The sequence below is a fragment of the Plecotus auritus genome, assembly GCF_963455305.1.
Source record: "Plecotus auritus genome assembly, chromosome: 8".
Classification (NCBI taxonomy): Eukaryota; Metazoa; Chordata; class Mammalia; order Chiroptera; family Vespertilionidae; genus Plecotus; species Plecotus auritus.
The window spans coordinates 73384776-73408161 of record NC_137782.1 but is presented as its reverse complement, the minus strand read 5'-3'; the positions used below and the strand labels follow the sequence as shown (position 1 = coordinate 73408161).

At 40.3% G+C, this 23386-nt stretch overlaps 1 protein-coding gene across 5 annotated transcripts in view; it reads right to left on the bottom strand.

The window, feature by feature from the left end:
- Window positions 1–12788, bottom strand: part of SNAP25 (synaptosome associated protein 25) — an 82483-nt gene extending 69695 nt beyond the window's left edge. The window contains exons 1-2 of one of the 5 annotated variants that reach the window (XM_080686224.1): window positions 12484–12788; window positions 3129–3220 (exon numbers count right to left, since the gene is read on the bottom strand). The gene's annotated coding sequence lies outside the window, so the exon portion shown is untranslated. The remainder of the gene's footprint in view (window positions 1–3128; window positions 3221–12483) is intronic. The other 4 variants (XM_080686226.1, XM_080686223.1, XM_080686225.1 and 1 more) reach the window with 4 other exon arrangements.
- Between the last annotated feature and the right edge of the window lie 10598 nt (window positions 12789–23386).

Below are 23386 nucleotides of genomic sequence, written 5' to 3'. Positions count from 1 at the left end.
TCCAGGTTTTGAAATCTGAGAGAAAAATGAGAAGATAATGGGAAAGCATATCTGTATTATTTATACCAAGGTCCAATTTATTTTTATTGCTGATACATGATAGAATCAAGTGCCAAAGTTCTAATAAAGGTGTAGAGTGAGTGGGAAATCAAAATCACTGGGTCTTCAGGTGATTTGGTCTCTGCTTAAATGCCACTTCTCAGAAAGGCCTTCTTCCATGACCCTCTCCAAATCAGCACTCTACCCTCTTGAGGTCATTACTTATCCCCTCTGTCCTATATTATTTTATTTACAGTACTGTCTGTCATTCTCCACTAAAATGTAAGCTTTGTGACAACAGGACTTGATCAGTTTTGTTCTCTGCTTGTTCCCATTGCTTAGGTCAGTGCCTAACATATAGTAGAGGACAATACATATTTGATGAATGAATGAATTATAATGAGGAGAGAACATCTTACAAAATCAGGAAAGTCTGAGCCCAGAAAGATGTGAAAGCCATCCTCCACTTCAATTAAGTTATTCTATGTTCTTTGGGTCAAGTTAGTTTCTTCTTCTAAAGAAGCAGGTATTTCACCTATGGTTTGTTATCCATCCCAAGCTTTTGAAGCAGAGAGGGAAGGATGACTTATTACATCTGCCTTGAAACTGATTCTTCCCCCAATTGAATTGTGTGGTTCCAGCATGTAAATATACTCTTCCATGACACACCATGCCCACAATTGATTGGTGTAAGCTGGGCAGCAAGCCCAGCTGGACCAAATAGAGCCCTTCTCTGAGATTTTGAGCATAGACAACAAATGGCAGTCCTTTTTCCATAGTGGATGTGTTGGAAGTACAAATTGGGTGTTCATGTTTCTGGTGTGTGGAGGGGGTAACTGGCTTTTTAGCTAGAGAAGTGAAGTCTGTGTCATGAAAGAAAAAGGGACAGGTGCAGAGAGAAAGCATCGGCAATATTTAAACATTGGGTTTGAGTTATTTCTGAATTCTAGCTACCTCTTTGTCCTTCCAATGGTTTGACTATTCAATATTTATTCAGATTTTTTTGAGCCAATCGATGTCCAGTTTTGCCTGAACAACTTATATTTTGATTTCTGTCATGTACAAAATTCAACTAGATATAAGCAACATAGCTACCTTTTTCAGGAAGCTCTGCCTGGCAGTGCAGAATTATAGGAATGTTCATACCCCACTTTTATAGATGGTATGTCACTATTTGAGGCCAAAGGTCTCTGAGGATAACAACAGCCTGCAAGGTTTCCTGACTGGAGTGTGGCACTGTGCTGGACAGAACATCTGGAAGAGATGGAGGCAGAAGTGGCAAGGCAGCACAGGGTGGTAAGAAGAGCACTGAACTGTGAGTCAGCAGCCCTGGCTGCAATGCTCACCTTGCAAGTTTAGCAAGTAATTTATCTCTGTGTCCAGTTATCTGTCATTTATTTATTTATTTATTTAGTTAGTTAGTTAGTTATAGAGAAAGTGGAAGGGAGGGGGAGAGACACATCGATTGGTTGCCTCCCACACAAGCCTCAGCTAGGGCTGGGGATAGAGCTTGTGTGCGCCCTTGACCAGAATCAAACCTGGGACCTTCAGTCCACTGGCCAACACTCTATCCACTGAGCCAACCAGCTAGGGCTATTTGTCATTTTTTAAAAAATTCCATTAATAAGGTCTGTTCGAGCAACCCAAATCTATGGTTCTACATGAGAGGAGGGCAGAAAAGGAGGGTGATGTGAGCCATGAGGATCCTTTTCCCAAGGTCAGTTGGAGCTCTGATCCAGGGCAGAAACAAGAAAATGCAGGGATGAATGGAAAAGGGCCAGGCCACTTTCTTGTCACTGAGGCAGTTTATTGAGGGGCCCAGAGGAGAAGCAATGGGAGCTGCTTTATCCTTTGCACAGTGAGTATCCTTCAGAGGCTGTAAGCTGGGACTTTAGACAGAAAGAAGGGACTATTGTATCCTCTGGTGAGTTTTTAAATTTTGGTAGGTTTTTGGGGTGGGGAATTCTGGGAGCCATATTTATTGTTGCAAGGGGAAAAGGCATAACAAAGGAGTCCTCTGTTCCCCTCCCAAGACCCCATCCTTACTCAGTGGAATCTCACTTTCCTCATCCTTCAAATTCAATCTGATAAACAATAGCATCTTTAGTACTAAGTCTAGAAAGGTGAATGGGAACTCTATGCAGTGGCCCAGGACAGCTTTTCTCTCTCCAAGCACCTACTCACAGCTTTTGCAAGGTAGAAAACAGTGGAAAACCATACATCCTCATCAGACCCAGTTTAAGATCAATGTGAACACTTGAAGGAACTGCTAAAATCTCTAGGACACTGGTTCTTGAACTTGAGCAGACACCAAAATCCCCTGGAGGTGATGAAAACACAGAACAACCTGGCCCCACCCGTAGAGTTTCAATAGGTGTGGAGTGGGACCTGAGAAATGTCTTTCTGACAAACTCTTGGGTGATGCTGATGCTGCTGGTCCAAAGGCCCCAGTTTGAGAATGTGTACTAGAATAATGCATCACTGCTTGTGGAGGGTCAGTAGCATTGCACTTGGGACCTTAAATTCAAACTCAAGTTCTCTCTCTTATTAGCTATGTGAAAGATAAGGAACCATTTTCTTCCTCTCAAAGATTCATCAATTTCTACCTTGTCCCTTAGGATGGGAACCCCCACTCTTTGGGAAGACCAGTATTGGGAAGATAGCTTCCACCATTCCCTCTACCCCTTCCTTTATTTGCCCTTCCCACCCTGAACTTAAGTGCTCTGTGAGATGGGAAATAGGCAGCAAGCAAGTATAGCTCAGCCCTCCACTTGGCTTTTTCTCTAGGATCTGCCTGCCCACAGCAAGCTAACATTTACTGCTCCTCCAAGCCACACACCTCCGGAGACAGGTTCTGCACCTTGGGAAGGATGGTGGAGGAGGGAAGCAGGACATAAGGTGTTTTAGCTCTCCTGTCTTACTACATATATCTCTGTAGCCCTTTCTCCTCTGGTGAATCCCAATGTCTAGATATGAAGTAGGATTAGGAGTAGGAACTGTATGCTGATTCTGGCTGCTGGTCTTAACCTTTTTTCCCCCCAATCAGGCTTTGACAAAAAGCCTGATTTTTTTTTTTTTTAATCACTTACCCGTCTACGTATCAGTAGGTTCAAGGAGGGAGTAGCGGTGGCGATTATCTCCTTGGAATCTTTGGTAGAACCTTGACCAAGTAGTATCCTCTCTAGTCAAGTGTGGAAAATAACAGTCACCACTTAGGAGGTTGTTGTAGAAATTAAATATAACACTAGCCACAATAGACAGTAATATAATAACTACCACATGGTAGATGCTCAAAAGTTCTCTCTTGTCTTGTAGGCCTGGCTTTGCATGAAATTTCCCCAAAGCAGAATTTTAGGTCATTGCTGCAAACAGGGTTGCTTCAGAATTCTTTTCTGACTATGAAGGGGAATCATTCTGTAAATGTGGTTTAGGAGCATACAGTTTTCAGTTCATATAGCTAGCCGATGCAGGTTTTGTATTTATTGGTTTATAAATAAAACTAAAGGCTCTGAATGACATGATGCATGTAGGAGGCTGACTGTGAGAAAGTCTGTGTTTGCACCTCTCTGTCTGCATATTGTATGCAGATACAAGAACACGCATGTGCATACACAATATTTAAAAAGGAACACAACCCTCCCCCACAAACCTGAACACAAAGCTGAATACAAAATGAAGCTAACAGATGTAGCTTTAATAATGCTTCACTAAATAGCTTACTGCAAATTTATTTTTCTTAAGCTAAGGAATAGCAGGAAATTTTGCATATCATCTCTCTTAACTCCTGGAGGGCCTTAAAAACCCAAGGCATTGAGCAAAAGGGGACCGGTGTTTAGCTGAACCATAACCAAGTCTCTTTGGTCTCCAAATGTTATCCTGAGAACTATGAGGCCATTCCCAGAGATACTATTCAAAGGCATTTTAAAAACCCTTCCTCAAATAGAAAAATCAGAGACTATTAACACATTTTTCCATTTTATCATGCATGCTGCTCAAGCTAAAAAAACAATGTGATTCCAAGACTTGTTGTTTCTTAAAGCAAAGTCAACATCAGAAAATGAAGCATAGAGCCCTCACGTAACCTGTAATGAAGAACATTGGAAATCTGGCATGGCAAATGGCAGATAACAAAACATGGTAGTAACAGTCCCTTTCTCTCTCCCAGAATGGCGCAGGTAACAATACTTCACTAGCATTAGCTCATTTAGGTTTCATGACAACCATGTGACATATGCATGACAGCTACTTTCTTTTTATAGATGTGAAAACTGAGGCTTGGTTCAGGTTAGGGTCATACTGTTGAAGTGGCAGAGATGAGCTAAGTATTCACCCATCTGACTCTCAATCTAGGGCTCAGTGAGCTTGTCTGGATACTGAGTTTCTCTTGGTCACTCATACTATCATATCTGACCTGACTTTTCAGCCCAGAGGACCGAGTCTTTTGGATTTTGCTGTCTCATGTTCTACATGCTAGGAGTATGCTTTCTATTAGAAAATCTCAATGGATTGTGTACACCTCACTGAAAAACTCATGGAGTGGTAAGGAACAACATGGATTTTGTAGTCGGAAAGACAAGAATTCCAAACTGTTTGAAGGTTGCCATAAAAATTAAATGAGATAATGCATGCGAAGGGTGTAGTAGGGCATACCATAGGCATTCAATAAGTTAATTACTTCCTTTCTTATGGTTATAATAATATCTTCATTCTAAGCCAAGAAAGTAGGGTGCAGAATAACTGACCAGTGGTTTTTGACTTGGTTCAAGAGAAGAGCCGGGAAAAAGAAATGCAAAATTCAATGTTCACTTGGTGATGGCTTTTTCTTAAGGATAAATGGGTCTATATGGGACGTAGCATATCAACTAGGTTTATTTTTATCTCCTAGGCAAAGAGGCACTGGATATTTTGCAGGGGGAGAGTTGGAGATTGATGTGTTCGGAAAGCAGAGTGACTCTGGTCTCAGGGGAGCACGTAAGAGACTCTTTTTCTTACATGCTGTCATCAGTAAAGGACAGAAGCACTAATTCAAGCCTACAGGCATAAAAAATCATCTCCCAAGTTCAAAATCTATGACTAGTTTGGATACAGGAAGTGATGGGAAGGCTGAGACCAGATGGTCATTTGATAGAACCTACCATTTTAGCAGGAAAATAACCTTATTCTTCAAGTATAAAATGGGCCATCTTGGAGGACAAGGTGAGGTGAGTCAGCAAAAAGTGCAAACTCTCAATTTAAGATACGAGAATTAGGCAACTTCGTATAGAAATAAAATCAATAACAATAAAACCCAAACATAGAAGTAAAGGTAAGTGAATAGTTGTAGTTTTCCCTTCAGTGGATCAGAATTCAACTTTTATTACCTAAGAGGATCAAATGTATTTTTTCCAGACCAAAGAAAACAATCCATAAACCCTAGTGCAGCTGTCACTCAGCATCAATCTGGTGCAGACATGGGAATTCACTTTGAGTTTCTCTGGATGGTTGTTTAACATTAAAAAGGAAACATTACAGCAAAGTCCTTTAAACAGGATTTTCTCCCATCCCTTTTTGGGCATATAGATTTGTCTTATCAGTTAGTCACCAGTGACGCCAACCTCTGAGTCAGCAGGAAGAAAATCAGCTAGGATCTCCTCTGGTAACATCAAACTTTACTCTGGAAAAGATGCTGACGGACTATGAATCTAATTAATATCATACTGCCAGTTGCTAGCCTCTGACCTTTAAAACTCCTAGGCTTTAAAACTTCCTCCTCTTCTCATCCTTTGTGCTTAAAGCTGTTTTTTTTGTTTTTTTTTTTTAAAATATATTTTATTGATTTTTTACAGAGAGGAAGGGAGAGAGACAGAGAGTCAGAAACATCGATGAGAGAGAAACATCGATCAGCCACCTCCTGCACACCTCCTACTGGGGATGTGCCCGCAGCCATGGTACATGTCCTTAACTGGAATCGAACCTGGGACCTTTCAGTCTGCAGGCCGACGCTCTATCCACTGAGCCAAACCAGTTAGGGCAAGCTGTTTTGAAATGTTATTTTGCCACCACCACTCCCCCCCCCACCCCCCCGCCCATCCACTAGATTTGATTAGTTTTTGAACTGGCTACTAATATGATGTAATTCAGGTCATATGGAAATGTCACTTTTTAAGAACATAAGGGCTAACAGATTCTAGAAAAGCTTGTTTTCTCTTTTTTAAAGTGACAGAGGAAGAAAAAGGAGTGAGGAAATAGCAGCTAGTAAATTACTTTAATTCAGACTTAAAGTGGCTATAGGAGATGATCAAAAGGGGGTACAGAAAATAATAAAAAAAGAGTTAATTAGTTGAAAAAAGAATGATACAATGTTTAGGCAAGTTGTAGAGAATAGTCTGTGCCAGACAGCAATGTATCTGATTGAGAAGGACGGGAGATCCCCAAAGCAGTGATGACTCAGAACAGGGCTGTGGGGGAAAAGACAGGACTTCTTAGGCTCCACCAGAAAGAAGACTCCAGAGAGATGATGGCAAAGCAATTATTGAGGGGCGGGGGGGGGGGGGGGTAGGGAGGGGGAGAGAGAGAGAAAGAGTGAGAGAGAGAGAGAGAGAGAGAGAGAGAGACTGAGACTTCGAGTAAGAGAGAGGCTGTGGATGTAATTAATATTATGTTGGAGGAGGGAGTCCGGTCAATTCCGAAAGCAGTACTAAGGCAGTGCCAGATGAGACCATCAGGGCACCGGACCTAGACCTATCAGTTTTCAGCACTGATTTCACTGACTTCTGAATGCTAGGAATATTAGAAACCATTAGTTCAGTTCTGTCATTCCACAGATGAAGAAACTGAGTTCAACAGTGGTTGAGTGACTTTATTTAAAGATGGTGTAATTCCAAAACAGGAAATTACAAGCAGTTGGTTCAGTGCTAGAACCAGATCTCCTGACTCCTCATCAGCATTCTTTGCCATCACGCCCTGCTGCCCAACTGAGGGGAAAAGATGCTGCCAAAGTCATGTCCATTCTCTGTGCCTCCTTTGACCAATCTGAAAAACGTGAATGATACAAGAGGTAGCACAGTATGTAGTTAAAAGCTTAGTCTCTGGAATCAGAGTGGCAGCATTTAAATCCTGGCTCCACTCTGTGATGTTAGGCAAGCTGCTTAGCCTTTCTCTGCCTCAGCTTCCCTATTTGTAAAATAAAAATAATAACAGTACCCTGACTACAAGTTTGTTATGAGATTTAGTGAGCTAGTACAGATAAAAGCTTTCAGAATTAGGGCTCACTCTTCTTCCCCAAGGCCTACTCTGATTAGTCTCTGCTTTGGATATCTCTGTTCTTCTAAATCAGATTTATGGCTTACTAAAAGTTATCTGATATTATATATTAGTGGCCCAGTGCACGGGTTTGTGCACATTGAAAGGAAATTAATTAGAAGAAAGATTCGTGTGGTAATTACATTATTGCAAAAAATTACATGACAAAATAATATATATTTTAGTATTATAAAATTAAAATACAAAATATTTTAATATCACTATTCACCCTTTCTCTATAATAGAAGTGTGTGAGGCAGCGTTTATTTTTAAATTGCCAGTGCACGTCATATGTACTGGCAGGTTGGTCGGCCAGTCAGATGTACGTATGGTCCGTCACTTAGCCTTTTATATATAGATAAACTCATACAACTATAGTTGGCATCATTCATTTACATATCAGAAACTTGTCTTTCATATTGGGTAAAGTGCTATGAGATCCCTGACAAAAAAAAAAAATATGTAGAAATGAGTAGCTACAATCATTACAGCAATAACAGCAATTTTGAAGAGTTTAGAGTGGAGCTGGGGATTTCTGGAAATTTCTCTTAAATCTCTTTCCTCCTGCAGGACTAATTTAAAACAAAACAAAACACCTCTTTGTCCACTCTCATGTCCTAGCTTCCTCATTGCTATGCCACATCTCCTCCCTCCCTCTTAACTGAGATTTGAAAAGCCCTCTGCACTCAGTATAACACCACCAGTGTGACCTCCTCTAAAGCATCAAATGTCACAACCTCCAGATTTCCCCCAGAGAGTCACTTGAAAATCACAAGGTTATCTATCCTAAGGAGGTCTTTTCTGCAAGCATTTTGGTAAAGAGCAGATGAGCATAGTCCCTTGACGCTTCAGAGCCAGAATTGAAATAGGAACAAGATTTATGTCTGCAATCGCCACTTCTTCCTCTACACAAAGTCATTGACTATTTTGGTTCAGCAGTTTCATTAGCATTTGGAATTCTGAAGCTCCACTGCGAGAGTAAAAGATTAAAAGGGAAATGGTATGGTTCAGACCTCAAGCTAGCCCTTAAGAAAGGGTAATCAGCCAATGTCAGCAAGGATGATAGGAAAAGAAATACTGTAGTATTAATGCCCATTTCACCTCTGTCTTCCCAAATTTTACTATAGTATCTAATTTTTTTTCCTGATTTAGCCACTTTGGGCTGTTTGTATGTATCATGATGCCTGAAACATGCACAGAGAAACTGGTATTTATTTTTTATCCATCAAGTCAGTGTAGCATATTCAGAAGGTACAAGAGAGTGTTATGCATAATTATTCAAGTGCACCTTCTGGGTACCCCTTATCACTAGGTTCCTGACATACTTTTCAATCTCTCTAGTAGGTAGGTGCTCATCTTGAATAATTTGTTTTAGTTAGCAATGGAAAATTGAAATTTATAATTAACTTCTGGGCAGGACATATAAGTGTATCTGCATCCTGAAGAGTGATCCTAAAAGATGCCTAAATGAGGACCGATTATTTTTTAAAATTAATTATCCCTTATGATACCAATTGCCTCCCTCTATTTCTGGAAGAATGCCAATTTAATCCACTCTGTCAGTAACAACTCCTAAATATTTAAAAAAGAGCTGATTACTTTGTTACATCAGCTTCTGTTCAGAAATCAACTTTAGAGGATAAAGTACCAAATCCTGAGCTTGGCATTCAAGGCCTTCCACAGAAGGCTCCAACTTTCCATCCCAGCATATTCCCCTACACAAGCTTCACATTCCACCCAAATGGATGGGCATTTTTAGGATTTGCTGACTATAACTTGGGCTTGCCTAACTTTAGCTCTGTCTATGCTGTAACTTTTACTTAGCAGATCCCCCCCTCCTCTCTTTAGTTTCCAAAAAGCCAGCTTAAGTCCTGTCTCCTTTCTCACATCATAGTAGTCAGCTGTCCATATAAACATGAGACTTTATATCCTCCAGGGGGTTCATTTATGTATCTGGTGTTCACTGAATGATCAATAGCTTCCTATCAGGTTGGTCCCTGCTGACAAGGGATGACATTGCAGAAACGTATCTAGCACAGAGGCTGTAAACACCAATTTTCTTATCTTTATAGCATTGCAAAGCAGTTCCATGATGTGGGAAAAATAGTTCATTCATAGTACATCATCTGAAAATCAGATTTATCTATTTTATCTTTCATCTCCTCTCTCAACTTATTTCTCACATTATCTCTCATTTCTACTAATCATCAAAATCTAAATGTTCTGTTGAAGGCCATTTGCTACAGAAAGAGGTTCTACTGGCAGAAACAACAATCCTCTGGTTGATAACCATCACCCCAGGCTTAACTCTCAGAGCTTAGCAATGTCTTTAGACAAGCTAATTAAGGGGCAGTTTGTATTGTGTTTGTGCATGTGTGGTTGTGCAAGTTTAACAAAGTAAAAATAAAATTGTGAATTCTTGGGAGATTTTATTATGGAGAGGTTAAGGAGATGATTGTTTTGTATTCTGAATGCTAAATTGGTAGTGCAGAAAATGCCAATAAACAAAAAAGCAGGTACCATTAGAGGGTCTGTGTGAATGTTTCCTGGCATATCCCTATGTCCATCTGCCCCTGCCTCTTCTCTTCATATTGCTTTGAATTTTTTAAATTTAAAACAAGAAATCTCTTGATTTTTTTCCTGAAGCTTATCAATAATGTAAATGTTAAATTCATGCTTCAATTATGTTTTCCTTTAATTTCTCAGTAAGCTATTCTAGAACTAGCTCGATAATTGTGCACATCGCCACTTCCTCCCAGATCTGTACCCTTTGCCAGCTTCATTGCAGTCTTCTACCTCCGCACCCTCCTGCCCCCACACTCCAGTCCTCCACTAGCAAACAAACCCAGCAGTAATTACTAATGTCCAAGCACGTAATTCTGGCAGCACTAGGCTTCTTCATTTGACGCAACTACGTAGAGAGCTGTCTGGACATGCAGCATAAAGTCAAAGCTTTCTGATAACTCCTACCCACCTTCTCTCCCCTCTTCCCATCACTAAGGCACAGTTGTTTATTTCATCTGCATACTGAAGAGTTATAAAATGATTCCATGTAGTTATATACTGTTGAATAATAATTTCACACCCATATACAATCACAAATCAATATATACTTACATGGAAGCACACGGTTACCCATAAAAATAATTATAAAACACTAGAAAGTAAATAGCCAAGAGAAAGTATCTTCTCTATGTGGACAGGGCATTTGAGCATTTCTAGTATATAAATGAATGGAGTTATAAGTAACCAAACACAATCCAAAACCTTGAAGCTATTCAGGAGATCATAATGGCATTTTTTCAATGCGTTGTATATGTCCTTACATAATATACTATTACTGTTATTTAACAACTACTCATATAGTCCAATTTTGCTCCTGATCATTATATGCATACTTTAACTGTATAAAACAGCTGGAAATATCCCTGTGATAATTTGTGTTCACTAAGAGTCTCCAAGTCTCAGAGTAGACAATGGTTAAAGTACTTATCACCGGCCTCAGCAAAATCCCGCAGTGCTATAACAGAAACTGCAGTAGATCTGTAGGTCAGAGTACAATTTCAGTCTAACACCATGGTCCATTCACATTACCGTGAAGGACACAGTTGGATTCTCCCAAGGAAAACCAGTCTTAATGTTGTCAAAATCAGAAACTATCACCTGAGATAACCAAAGTCCATAGGAAATACTTCCACGCACTCTGAAACCGTGGCCAAAGAGGTTAAATATATATCCTCTAAGACTTGCAATATTTCTCAGAGATGTATTTTTTGGCTATGTGATTGGGTTCATGCCTACATATAAGCATGAAGGAGCAGGAAAAGGATGAAGGATTTATTCTTAAAGTCGATTCTGCTTAGTTAAAGTACCCCTATATTTTTATCAAATAGAAATATGTATGGAGATACAGCTCTCCTATAAGCAAATTCTATTTGCATCTTCCTGTATACCTCATTTATGCCTACCAAAATCTATAGACAGATCTACTCTGTGCTAAAACAAAAACAAACGAAAACCTTGATTTTTAACTGGAGGATAAATGAAGATTTTTTTTCAAAATGGGTTTATTTTATATCTAAAAAAGGGAAACAGGGCCACACATAAAATTTCCACAAGTGGACTATTTATTTATTTATTTATTTATTTATTTATTTATTTATTTATTTATTTATTTATTTTTGAGGCTATGCAGGAGCTGAGGGGATGAGAGAGCAGGTAATTGCCTGCAAAGGAGTACCTGTGGGCAGGATTTATTTTTTCTTTCTTTCTTTCTTTCTTTTTACCTACTATGTCTACTTTATTAGGGGGTCTCTGTAGGACCCAGGTCTGAGAGAGGCAATTTGGCCTGCAGCCCTGGAACATCTAGCCAGCCTGGCCAGGCATCTCTGCCGCAGTTGCAACACTGGGGCCGGATCGCTGTCCGCGGTGCTGAAAGGTCGAGGGACGCAGCGTCGTCCCTTGGTATTGCTGTCCGGGGTACTGAGTGAGGTCGTCTGTAGTCCCCAGGGCAGCCCACCCCCGCCAGCTCTCCGCAGAACCCTCCCACCCAGCACAACCCGCCACCTCCTGCCAGCCCGCAGTTGACAAGGAGCAGGCGGCATAAATCAAGTCCGTAGGGCATGGAGGCTGCTGCCGCTACTGCGGCTCAGCTTGCCCGGGGCGGGAACTCCCCTTTCTCCTTTCGCCTCCTCAGCGTCCACACCCTGCCTTTTCCCCAATTCTTCCCTGGGTAATAGCGCCCTAACATCAACAGTCATAATAATAGGGTCAGAACAACAGGGTTTGTTTATTTTGGTCTACAGAAAAAGAAAAAAAAAACCCAACAGTCTAAACATCTCTGAAAACTGCATCGCAAAATGGAAGAGAGGACCCCACTGCTGTTTCAAAAGAGTAAGTTATTATTTAGTACGTATCCTTGCGCTTCCTCCGAATCGCTCCATCAGCAGTGTCTCCATTCACCTCTTCCCCAAACAGCTCACCTAGAAAACACTTTAAAAAGCCCCAGGCAGGAGTCTAGCCAGACGCGCACACACGGAATACCGCACCCTAGGTGCACAAATACTTGTATTTGCCCAAGTTCACTTGGTCTGCCCAGCTTCAGATCCCTGTGGGTCTGCAGCCATCCAGCCAGATCCGCGACCTGGGGATTGGGCTCCTTACCTTGGCTTCTCCCGAGGGTGGTGTTCTCCCGGACCCAGCAGGTTGCAAGTGTGGAGGAGCCACCGGGCTGGGAGAGAAGGAAAGACAGCGCCTGACCTCCCTGAGGTTTCGTCTTCAGTGCAACGTGAGCTCTGCCCTCATCAAAGATGGCCGTCCCTTTTGACGTCAGCAGCTTTTAATAGCCACCGCCTGGAGGGGCGGGGGAGCGTGTTAGGGGGAGGGCGGGGGGAGGGCCGAGCCTGGGGGTGGGAGGAGGGGAGCCGCACGGTGCCCAGCACTAGACTCAGCTCACTGTGCACTTTACTGCAAACCTTTGTATTTTAGTCTTTTTTAAACAACCGAATGGGACGATTCTTCTAAGTCCATTTTAACAGCCTGTCTCAGGACAAACACGTTTATCTCGCGACTGGTTTTCTGATATTCTTTGTATATGTGCTATTTATGTATGCGTATGTAATGTGTGTATATGATATATATGTATGTACGTATGCGATATATATGCGATTATATATAAAAAATTCCCCGTCGTGAGTTGAATCTTTGGTTGAGTCATAGAAGCGGGGGGCAGAGGAGGAGAAGAAGGCGAGGGCTGGTTGGGGGTGGGGGGTTGAGGGCGGAGGTGTGAACCTTTCAACTGCAATTTCTTTTTTCTAAAGGAGAGGGTCCAACGGGGCATTCCTGTCAACCATCACCAGCTCCAAATATGGACAGGCTACGTAGGTTGCTATTTTTATGAGTGATTTCTTTTTCTTGTTATCAAAGCAGCACCGAGGGCTTGGAGTTGGTGTTAATGTAGTCAGTAGGGGAGAGAGACTCGCGCACGCTATTTTAAAGTACGTCAGAGCAATTCTCGCTGGGCGATGTCAAATGAGTTGGGGGAAGGGGGAGGGAAGGGTAGTTAACCCCAACAGCGTGGGTTTGCTGGAGTTCAAGGATGAAGAGTTGAGAGTTGTTTGCGGAGGGCAAAATAGATGAAGCTGTTTTCGGTTGAATTTGCAATCAGAACCTGGGTTTTAATGTTGGGTTTCTTAGGAATAGTCTACAGAGGCGCGTACACGCCTTATAGAACCGTCCAGACTTCTGGGGGAATGCAGAGGGCTGCGGGTTGAAGGATCGCTGGGACGCTACAAAATTCTGATAGTTCGCTGAAACCTGGGTACTAGTAGAGACTGGCTTGGGGACCCCCAGATGCTCAAAACAGGGCGTGGGGGAGAAGTCTACTTGTGTGGTCATATGACAGATTAAAATAATAATTATAAAGCAATAATCCTAACTGCCCTTCTTTGTTGCGCCTTAGGCGCCCAGGGAGGGGGGTTATGCAAATGGTTCCCCGGTGGCAGCCTCTCGGATGAGTCACAGGTGTTTGGGAGGCTGCCGCGGGGTTCTCCAAGGGAGGGCGGGCTGGGAAGCGCGTGGGAGGTGGGGGACCTCGGCTGAGGAACTGCTTGTACTTTTCCGGGAAGGATGTGATTAGAAGTCGTGCCTTGCAGTGTTGAAACTTGGACTCTTTTAGGCAATGGAAAATCCTTGTCTCCACCCCTCCCTTCCCCATCCCCAACTCTCTCTCTCTCTCTCTCTCTCTCTCTCTCTCTCTCTCTCTCTCTCACACACACACACACACACACAGACACACACACACACTCGCTGGCTTGAAAACCAAGCTTAGCCTTTTAATTGCTCACTATAACAGAGAGGTGGTAAAAGAGGGAGAGGGAGTAGAGTGGGAGGGAAGGAGGGTGGGGCAGCAGAGGGAGAGAGACTATGAGAATAAATCTCAGGAAAGGAGGAAAGCAGAGTTGTAAAAGGGTTGGGGAGGATAAAGCGAGCAGATTTATAAAAATTTAATAAAGGATGCCTTTAATTGAAATAAATAGAAGGCATTTTTTCATAAAGATTCCCTGACCCAAAGGGTATTTGAAATATTAATGTTTTCAATAATAATTAACAAATAATGTTTGAATTTTTATTAAAACTAGATTCCTAAAACAAGGCATGCTGCTGAAATTTGTTTGCTTAAATATTCATTAAACATTTAAGATTCTTAGACAATAAAGAACAAAATCTGCAAGGTCCTTAGACACGTAATGGCTAATAAAACTCCTAGTTAAAGTTCTTTCTTTCATTATGAAGTAAACTGGGATGGGAGAAGTGGCCAATGCAATGTTACTACAACATCCTTTATAGTCAGGATTTTTTTTTCTAAAATGTGTCGCTTTTTTGACATGTGGAAGCTTGGGGGGAATAAGCCTGCAGTGGGGGAGAAATAAAACATGTTTATGGCCCTCAGATTGAAAGTTTTGTGAAGGAATGGAGGAGGTGGGGGATTTTCCAGAATTAAAAAAAAGTAACTACGTCAGTGATGTATTTTCCTCCTGCAGGCAAAAGCTGTATTGCAGCCACTGGGGAGAACTGGCTTGGTATTCTGAGTTTTTAACTGCTGATGCCCCACACTGACATCTTTAAAAATTACAGATAAGAGGAGAGAGGCTGATTCAAAGCATCACAGAAAATACTACAGGCCCTACAGGATTATCTCATGGTGGCAGCAGCATTTTGCATCCTCCTGTGCTTGTGTTAAAAATGATGCTACTTGAGAGGTTCTTTGTCTTGTTCTGGGAGAGGTAGCAGGCTAATTTGAGAAACATAAACACTGGATAAATGTAAGTCTACTAAGGATGACCAGATAGCCCTAAATCTATTTTAAATATAATGAGACTTTCCATGTAGGGTTTTCTCAATGCTTGTTTAAAAAAAACCCATAGTCGCCGAAACCGGTTTGGCTCAGTGGATAGAGCGTAGGCCTGCGGACTGAAGGGTCCTGGGTTCGATTCCGGTCAAGGGCATGTACCTTGGTTGCGGGCACATCCCCAGTGGGAGGTGTGCAGGAGGCAGCTGATCGATGTTTCTCTCTCATCGATGTTTCTGGCTCTCTATCCCTCTCCCTTCCTCTCTGTAAAATATCAATAAAATATATTTAAAAAATAAAAATAAAAAAATAAAAAAAACCCATAGTCATTATTGGCAATAGGGAACCAGCAGATTCATGTTATTCAGGATCTATAAAGCCCTAAATCCCACAGAGAAGGAAGGTGATGAAAAAGTTGCTCAGAAATGATTCAGCTGCCTGTGAGTTATTTCTACAAAGAACCAGCATACCGAGTAACTAATGCTTAGGAACTCATTTGATGAGTAATGAGAAAATCACCTGCTCTGCTGGATGGATATTTACACTATGCTAATTCAGTCTCTGAAAGCTTTTTTCTGGTATACCATGCCCCAAAGTAATATAGCTCTAGATCCAAAATATTTAACTGGTATTTCCCAGGTGAGGTTCAAGATTCACAGTTGAATCAATAACTACATCTTCATAAAGAAGAACAATAAAATATATGATTTGTAAAATATCATACGATCTTTCCAAAGTCAATTTGAAAGTAGTTTAGAAAGAGACCAACTCAGAAACACCCTCTCCAAGGTCCTCCTTTGAGGCATGCGTGGTCCCCTGTGACAATATTTCAACACTATGAGGGCATAGGACTTGGGCAGAAGAATATAAAATTTGACAGATCAGCTGTTTTGATTCCTTGGTTTGCTTTCCACATGACTTGCTTGACTCTTTCTCTTTATAGTTCTTCCATCCTTTACCCCAGTCCCCACCCCATTTATCGATAATGATCTAATAGCACCCGTCAAAAGCATAAATGCTTTAGATATAAACTCCCCAGGCTGTCTCTGTTCCCTGAAGCCTCTGAGGTAGGGACATATCTTGTGAGAGGTAGAAAGACCACCAGGAATATTGGTTTCTGTTTCTGGCTTGTTGTGTTGAGGGGGAAAAAAAAAGATGGCACACCCAGAATTTTAAATAACACTTTGTTCTTTACTAAGAACTGCATTGTAGGAAGGAAGGAGAAGAGTGCTCAACAGCCAGGTGCTTCCACATTCCTGTTCCTTAATACATCAAATTATAGGCTCTCTTTTATACAGGAATGCATCTGAGGACCACTGTGATGCTGAAACATGCCTGTGATCAAGTAGGAAGGAAGAACCTTGTGACATTTAGGGATAGAGGGAAGGAGAAAATAGTAGCCAAAATGAGCAAACCTCAAAAAGGCTCTTTGAAAGGGATCACAGCATTCCTTCAATAAGTCTTTTAAGAATATTATTAGCTCTGTATCCTCTCTGTACCTCAGTTATCTCAGAGGTAAAATGAGGACAAGGAAATTGTGAAGTAATTTAAGTCATCATGCCTGGCATTATGAAATATTGGTTAAATAAGGTAACTATATCAATTTGATGAGATTTTTAACATCCTCTAAGTAATGATATGTGACCGCTTTAATATGGAGAGTAAATTTTTTGTTTCGTTTTGTTAGCTACTAACTAGATATGTATCATTTAATGGCTCTGGACCTTGGTTTCTTCATCTGTATTAATTTACCTGCCATTTGCTTGGCACTGGAATATATTGGGATTTAGGTGAAACAGAGGAGGGCATTCAGAATTAGGTTAAACAACCTGACCAAGGGCACAGCTAATATATGGTATGGCTGGAATTTGAACCCCAGTGTCCAAGTTCATAATCACTATTCTTTAGTGCAGACTCTTCCAGCCCCTCAGACTCATCCCCTCTATATTAGCTAGGATTCTCCAGAGAAACAGAACCAATAAAATTTCTCTCCCTCTCTTTTCTCTCTGTATATACGAAGAGGTTTATTTTAAGGAATTGGCTCATGTGATATGGAGACTGGCAAGTCTCAAGATGTGCAGGGTGAATGGGCAAGCTGGAGACCCAGGAGAGCTGATGGTGGTGTTGTTCCAGTCCAAAGGCCAGCAGGCTCAAGACCCAGGAAGAGCAGTTGTTTCAGTTTGAATCTGAAGGGAAAAGCCAGTGTTCCAGTTTAAAGGCTGTCAGGCAAGAGGAACTTTCTCTTGCTTTGGGGAGAATCAGCCTTTTTGTTCTATTTAGGCCTTTAGCTGACTGGATGAGGCCCACCATATTAGGGAGGGCAACCTGTTTTACCACTCTACTGATTTAAATATTAACTCATCCAAAGACATCCTCACAGAAGCACCCAGAATAATGTTTGACCAAATATCTGAGCAGCTGGCCCAGTCAAGTTGACATAAAATTAACTATCAGCGCTTCACATTACAGTTAACCTCTCTGCTTCAACATATTGTGATTTGTGTATGACTTTTTTATTAGTAGCTTTAGGGGTCCTTTGCTAATGGGATGAGTTTATAGGACACTGACCACAAGGTCTTGTTGAGGTGAATTCCAAGAGAGGGATCTAGTCTGGAAACTTGATTACCTGGAGTAAACAGAAGCAGCATATTCAAAGGAAAAGAGTGTCATGTGTAATCAAGGAGGGAATTCATAGATCAGTACCTAATAAGGAGCATAAATAAGAATTGGGTCAACAACTCTGGCAGTGGAAATCAGGCTGAGATGGGTTGAGGTGAATAGTTCAGGATTTTGGCTGGGAATTGAGCAAGGATATCTGGGACCATTCTATTAGTGTTGACCATGAAGGGCAGGACAGTTCTACTAGCTAATAGGCACCAGGCTGGGCAAGGCACACTCTAATATCTCAGCAGATAGCATCAATGATTTCATGGTCCCATTCAATGAGCTTTCATCTAACTTAACGTCTGGCTTCACCTGACACTCTGTACCAAAACTCTATCAGGTGTCCTCACCTCTCTTTCTCTCTATTATTGTTGGCTCTTCATTTTCCATAGCAGATGGGTTGAAGCAGAAAAATTGTGATGCTTAGCAGGTTAAGTTGGACATGTCCCTGAGCCAACAAGCCCTCTGAGAGTTCCATATGTCCATGGAATGGGTCCTGACTGTCCACCATGAAACTTCAGTACTCTAAGCCAAAGGGAAGAGTATCGAACAGCTCATAATTATAAAGCCCTGTACAAATTCTAAAGCACTGTCATACACATGATTTCATTTTATTCTGACAATTCTCTGAGGTATGTATAAAAGTAATCATTATTTTAAATTCTAATTAATATGTGAACATTCTGATTGGTTTTCCAGACTTCTGTACTGACCAGATACACCAAGGGAACCCAATGTCCCATTCCTTCCTTCACATGTTGTCTTAAAAGAACCTGATCGAGGCCCTTGAGTTTAACCATCATTTATATATGTATGATTGTAAATTATATATTTCCACTCCCATCTTCTCTTATGAGCTTCAGAATCATATTCCTAGCTTCTTATTGAATACTCTTGTCTGAAGGATCAAGGCATCTCAGTTGATTTCCTCTACTCTTTTTACATTTGCAATTAACAATCTCACTAGGAGTCCCATTTACTAAACTAGCATTTGGAAACATCTTAGTTTCATTCTTTCTTTTTTTTGCTTCTCTTCATCTCTATACTCTCATTTCATGATGATTTTATCCAATTCTAGAACCTCAAATAGCATCTATGTATTAATCTGTAATAATAAAAGTATGATATGCTAATTAGACTGGACATCCTTTCTGATGACCCTCCAGACAAAGCCGGGCCTGAGAGGGAAGCCCAGGCCCTGGGTGCCAGAGGGAAGCAGGTGCCGGCAACCGGGGGAAGGAAGGCCTACTCTTGCACGAATTTCGTGCATCAGGCCTCTAGTAATCTCATATTTACATATTCAGTCCTGATTTATCTCCTGAACTCCAGCTTGTATATCCAAGTTTCTACTCAATAACTACACTGAAATATAAAGCAAATATGGCTGTGTAACCTACCATATATGAAGTAGAATTTGTGACTTGTAACTCCAAAATGGCTCCCCTCCCCAGTGTTACCTACATTAGTAAATGGCAGCTAGTTCTTCGGGGTGAAAATCTTGTCTTATTTCATTGATCTCTCTCACATGCACATCTAACCCTTAACAAAATTGCTCTACTTTCAATACATTTTCTAAGTCTAACCACTTCTCTACCTTTCACAGATGCTACCTTACTTTAAGCCACCATCGTGTCTTATTTGGGCTATAATAGTAGCCTCTGAATTTGTCTTCTATTTTCTATTTTGCCATGTAGCTGCCACAATAATGCTTTAAAAAGACAAGTCTTACTCAAAAATGTTTAATGGCTCTTATAACACTTAGAAATCCTTGTCTTAACCTACAAGATCAGGCTCCTGGCCACCTCTCCAAACTCATTTCCTAATACCTACTTATCTCTGTAATGATCACATTGGCCTTGTGTTGTTAATTGTATAATCAAGCTCACTCCCACCTCAGGACCTTGGCATTTTTATTATCTTTACCTGAAACACTGTTCCTCAGACTTCTCATGTCTCACTTTCTCAAATGCTACTTTTTTCAAAGGAGTCTTCTGCAATCTAAACTAGCTAAACCTGCTAATTTCTCTTACCTGGAATTACTTTTTTTTATAGAACTTTTCTCATTTTGAGATTATATATTTGTTTATATATTTTATCTATATCTTATTCCAAAGGCAATAATTTTCAATGACATTAGCTTTTCTTTTTGGGTAAATTCTTTTTATTTCTAAATAATCTGCAGACATTACTAATTCTTGACTTATAAAACAGACTATCATTTAACTTCCTATTATGGTCGATGATAATCAAGCTTTCCTATATCATTTTTTTTTCTTTGAATCATCCTTTTAATACCAGGACTTGTTAAATAATCACTCAGCCATTAATATGATGTGGTATTTTTCACTGATGAGTTAGTACCACATAATAAATATGCTTCTTCTTTTGAATAATTTTCCACTTTCTTTGGGGAAGATTTTAAGAGCCTCTATAGAGGAGAAGAGGATGGTTGCTTACAAAGAAACATGAATTACACCAATATCAGACTTCTCATCAGCAAATCCAGATGGTAGAGGACAATGGAATAAGTCTTCAAACATTGGAAGAAAAATAAATTTTACTTTATACATTTATAGACATTTATTAACAGCCAAAATGTTAATAAAGAATGAAGGACAAAATAAAGACATTTCCAAACATACACAGACTCAGGAGGTTTACTTTCTCTGCACTCTGTCTGCAAATAAAAACATTTTCTGAGGATTGTATCTCAGCAAAGACAATAACTCACAAAAGACTCTACAAAATGTAGGAAGACAAGGAATTTAGTAAATATTAAAACTAATGTAGAATTTCTTTCCTAAAATAAAAACTAGGAAGCAAGTATGAAAATAAATCAGTTCAGCCCTTGCCGGTTTGGCTCAGTGGATAGAGCATGGGCCTGTGGACTGAAGGGTCTCGGGGTTTGATTCCAGTCAAGGGCATGTATCTCGGTTGCAGGCTCCTCCCCAGCCGGGCCTTGGTCAGGTTGTGTGCAGGAGGCAATCAATTGATGTGTTTCCTCACATCAATATTTCTCTCTGTCTTTCCACTCTCTCTAAAAATCAATGGAAAAATATCCTTAGGTGAGGATTAAATAAATTAATAAGTTCAAAATAGAGTAGTATTTATATAATCAAAATGTAGTAAATGCAATTTATTGATTTTTAAAGTTTGTAATCAAGTTGAGGATAAGCACAAAAGATAATGACTTTTACCTAATGGAATCTAAATGTTATGAGGCCTAACATATAAAAGTGGTGGTAGAATTCTCAAAATTTGCTAGTTAAAAGAGGTTGCTGGGGAGGGTACAAGGTGAAGAGGTGTTATTTAATGTAAATGCCCCAATTTACTCATTATACATGGTAAACGTTTAAGAGAATTGGCATAAAGTTGATAGAAGAAAAAATAAAGTTTAATTATATTATATGGCTATAATAAAGTTATATGTAATATAAAATTAGCCAACAGAAAACCAAAAATTAATATGTGTAACAAGGTTTGTGTCTTAAAATAAGAGAGAAATAGTCAATTAGATCATGTTCTAATCTTTAAAAGAGAGTTAATGCATATTATCTAAAGTTGGCAAATCAAGAAATAGAAGTATATCATTTAAAATTAAAACTATAAACACCAAGAAGAACCTAAAACTGAAATGTTTAAAGATGGTCACTTTGGGGAAGGATAAAGACTAAAATGCATGATTTTATTAAATTTTTTTCATGAAACTGTATTAATCTTCTAAAAAAATTAAAAAAAAAACATGAGAAAAATGAATCAACAAATAGAGAATACGAATAAAGAGATTGACATTATTTTAACAAATTGAATAGGAATGAAAGAGAGACTGGCAGCTCAGCCAGGACTTGTATGGGGTCAGCAAAGTTGAAACATGGGGCAGCTTTGTATTTTAAGACTATTTTGCTTGCAAGTTATCGAAATTCAAATCATAATAATTTAGGCACAAAGGGAACATAATGGCTCACATAATTAAAAGTCTGGGATCAGGTTTGGCTTCAAGAAAATTTGGATTCAGGTGTTCAAACAATGTCATTGAAAATGTATTTCTTGTCATCTATGTGTTAACTTCACTCTCAGATAGATTCCACCAGCCGTGCTCAACAGCAGAAAAAAATGCCACTTTCCCAACAGTGGGAAATTCCTGACTACTTTTTACATTGGCCAGGCTTGAGTCATGTGCTCCTTTCATAACCAATCATTGTGGCTAGAAGGCTATTGTGCTGTAATTGGCTGGCCTGGGTTAGAACCATGGTAAGTCCCATTCAAAATACATGGACTGGGAGTAGGAGAGAGAGTTGTCTCAAACAAAAATCAGAATGAGCTAAACAAAGAAGGGGAATGAATTCTGAACAAGAAAAAAATAACAAATGCTCATTCCAGAGAGTGGGCCAGTTGATTAACTGAAGGTGTTTAAAGCTTGGGTGGGAAGTCAGAGGCTCAGCAAGGAGCTGAGACTTGAAGTATTAACTAACCTATGAGAGCAAGTCTGACTGCAGATGCTATTCCAAAGGTGTTTCACTATTGTGATTCTTGCTAAAGGAGTGCTTCTCAGATTCTGATTTGGGAGGTCTGGGGTAGAGTTCCAGAGTCTGCATTTCTAACAAGCTCTCGAAGTGATACTGATGCTGCTGGCTCATGAACCACAGTTTGATATGGGGCCGTGCTGAAGTATCAGGACATCTCCATTCAATCATCTCCAGCTGTGGTGAATTCACCATCTTGATTGCCCTTCTCTTGAAATGGTGGGGTTGGAAGGCTCTGTGTGCCCTTAGTAGGCTCTGTCCTGCTATCAGTCACCTCTCTCGGGATAGCATAGGGATGGAGGCAGCCCTTCCATCAGAATCATGGATCTCCCCATTTCCCTACTCCAGGCCAGCACTGGTTTAAGGCATTGGACCAAAGGAGATTCCTGTCTTAGGGTTCAGGGAATATTACTTAGCAGGCCGATGATCACCATTTTACTCAATAAAAGAGCCATGGAGTACTCTACTTCCTGCTACTTATTTATAGCTCTTTCGCTATAAACTAGAGAGATTTGCCAACCCCATGATGACTGCAATTTCATGAGTGGGCCATGCTGAGGCCAATTCAAATCAGCAGAACTGCCCAGTTGACCCACAGGTTAATGAACCATACCAAATGGCTATTGTTATGATCCACTGAGTTTTGGGGAGGTGTGTAATACTGCATTATTGTGACAGTATATTACTAAAAGATTCTGTGTATGAACTTGGGCAACCTTTTAATTCTATCTAAGCCTCTGTTTCCTCTGTAAAATGCTGGTAAACTTACAGAATTATGTGAATAGTGAATGATGAGGAAGGTAAAGAACTTAACAGAATAATCCAATAAATGGCAGAATTAGGACTACAATTTGACCTTCTACAGCTAGTCTTCAAGAGGCTTTATGGAGAAAGAAACTTTCTGGTAGAATTAAGCAATGGTGTGAGTGACAGAAGAGAGAAATATTTTGTGATTTCTGCTTGGTGTCCTATTTTATAGCATTGTATTTTCCCTACCAACTTGTAAGTTTTATTTTTCCCTTTTTATAAA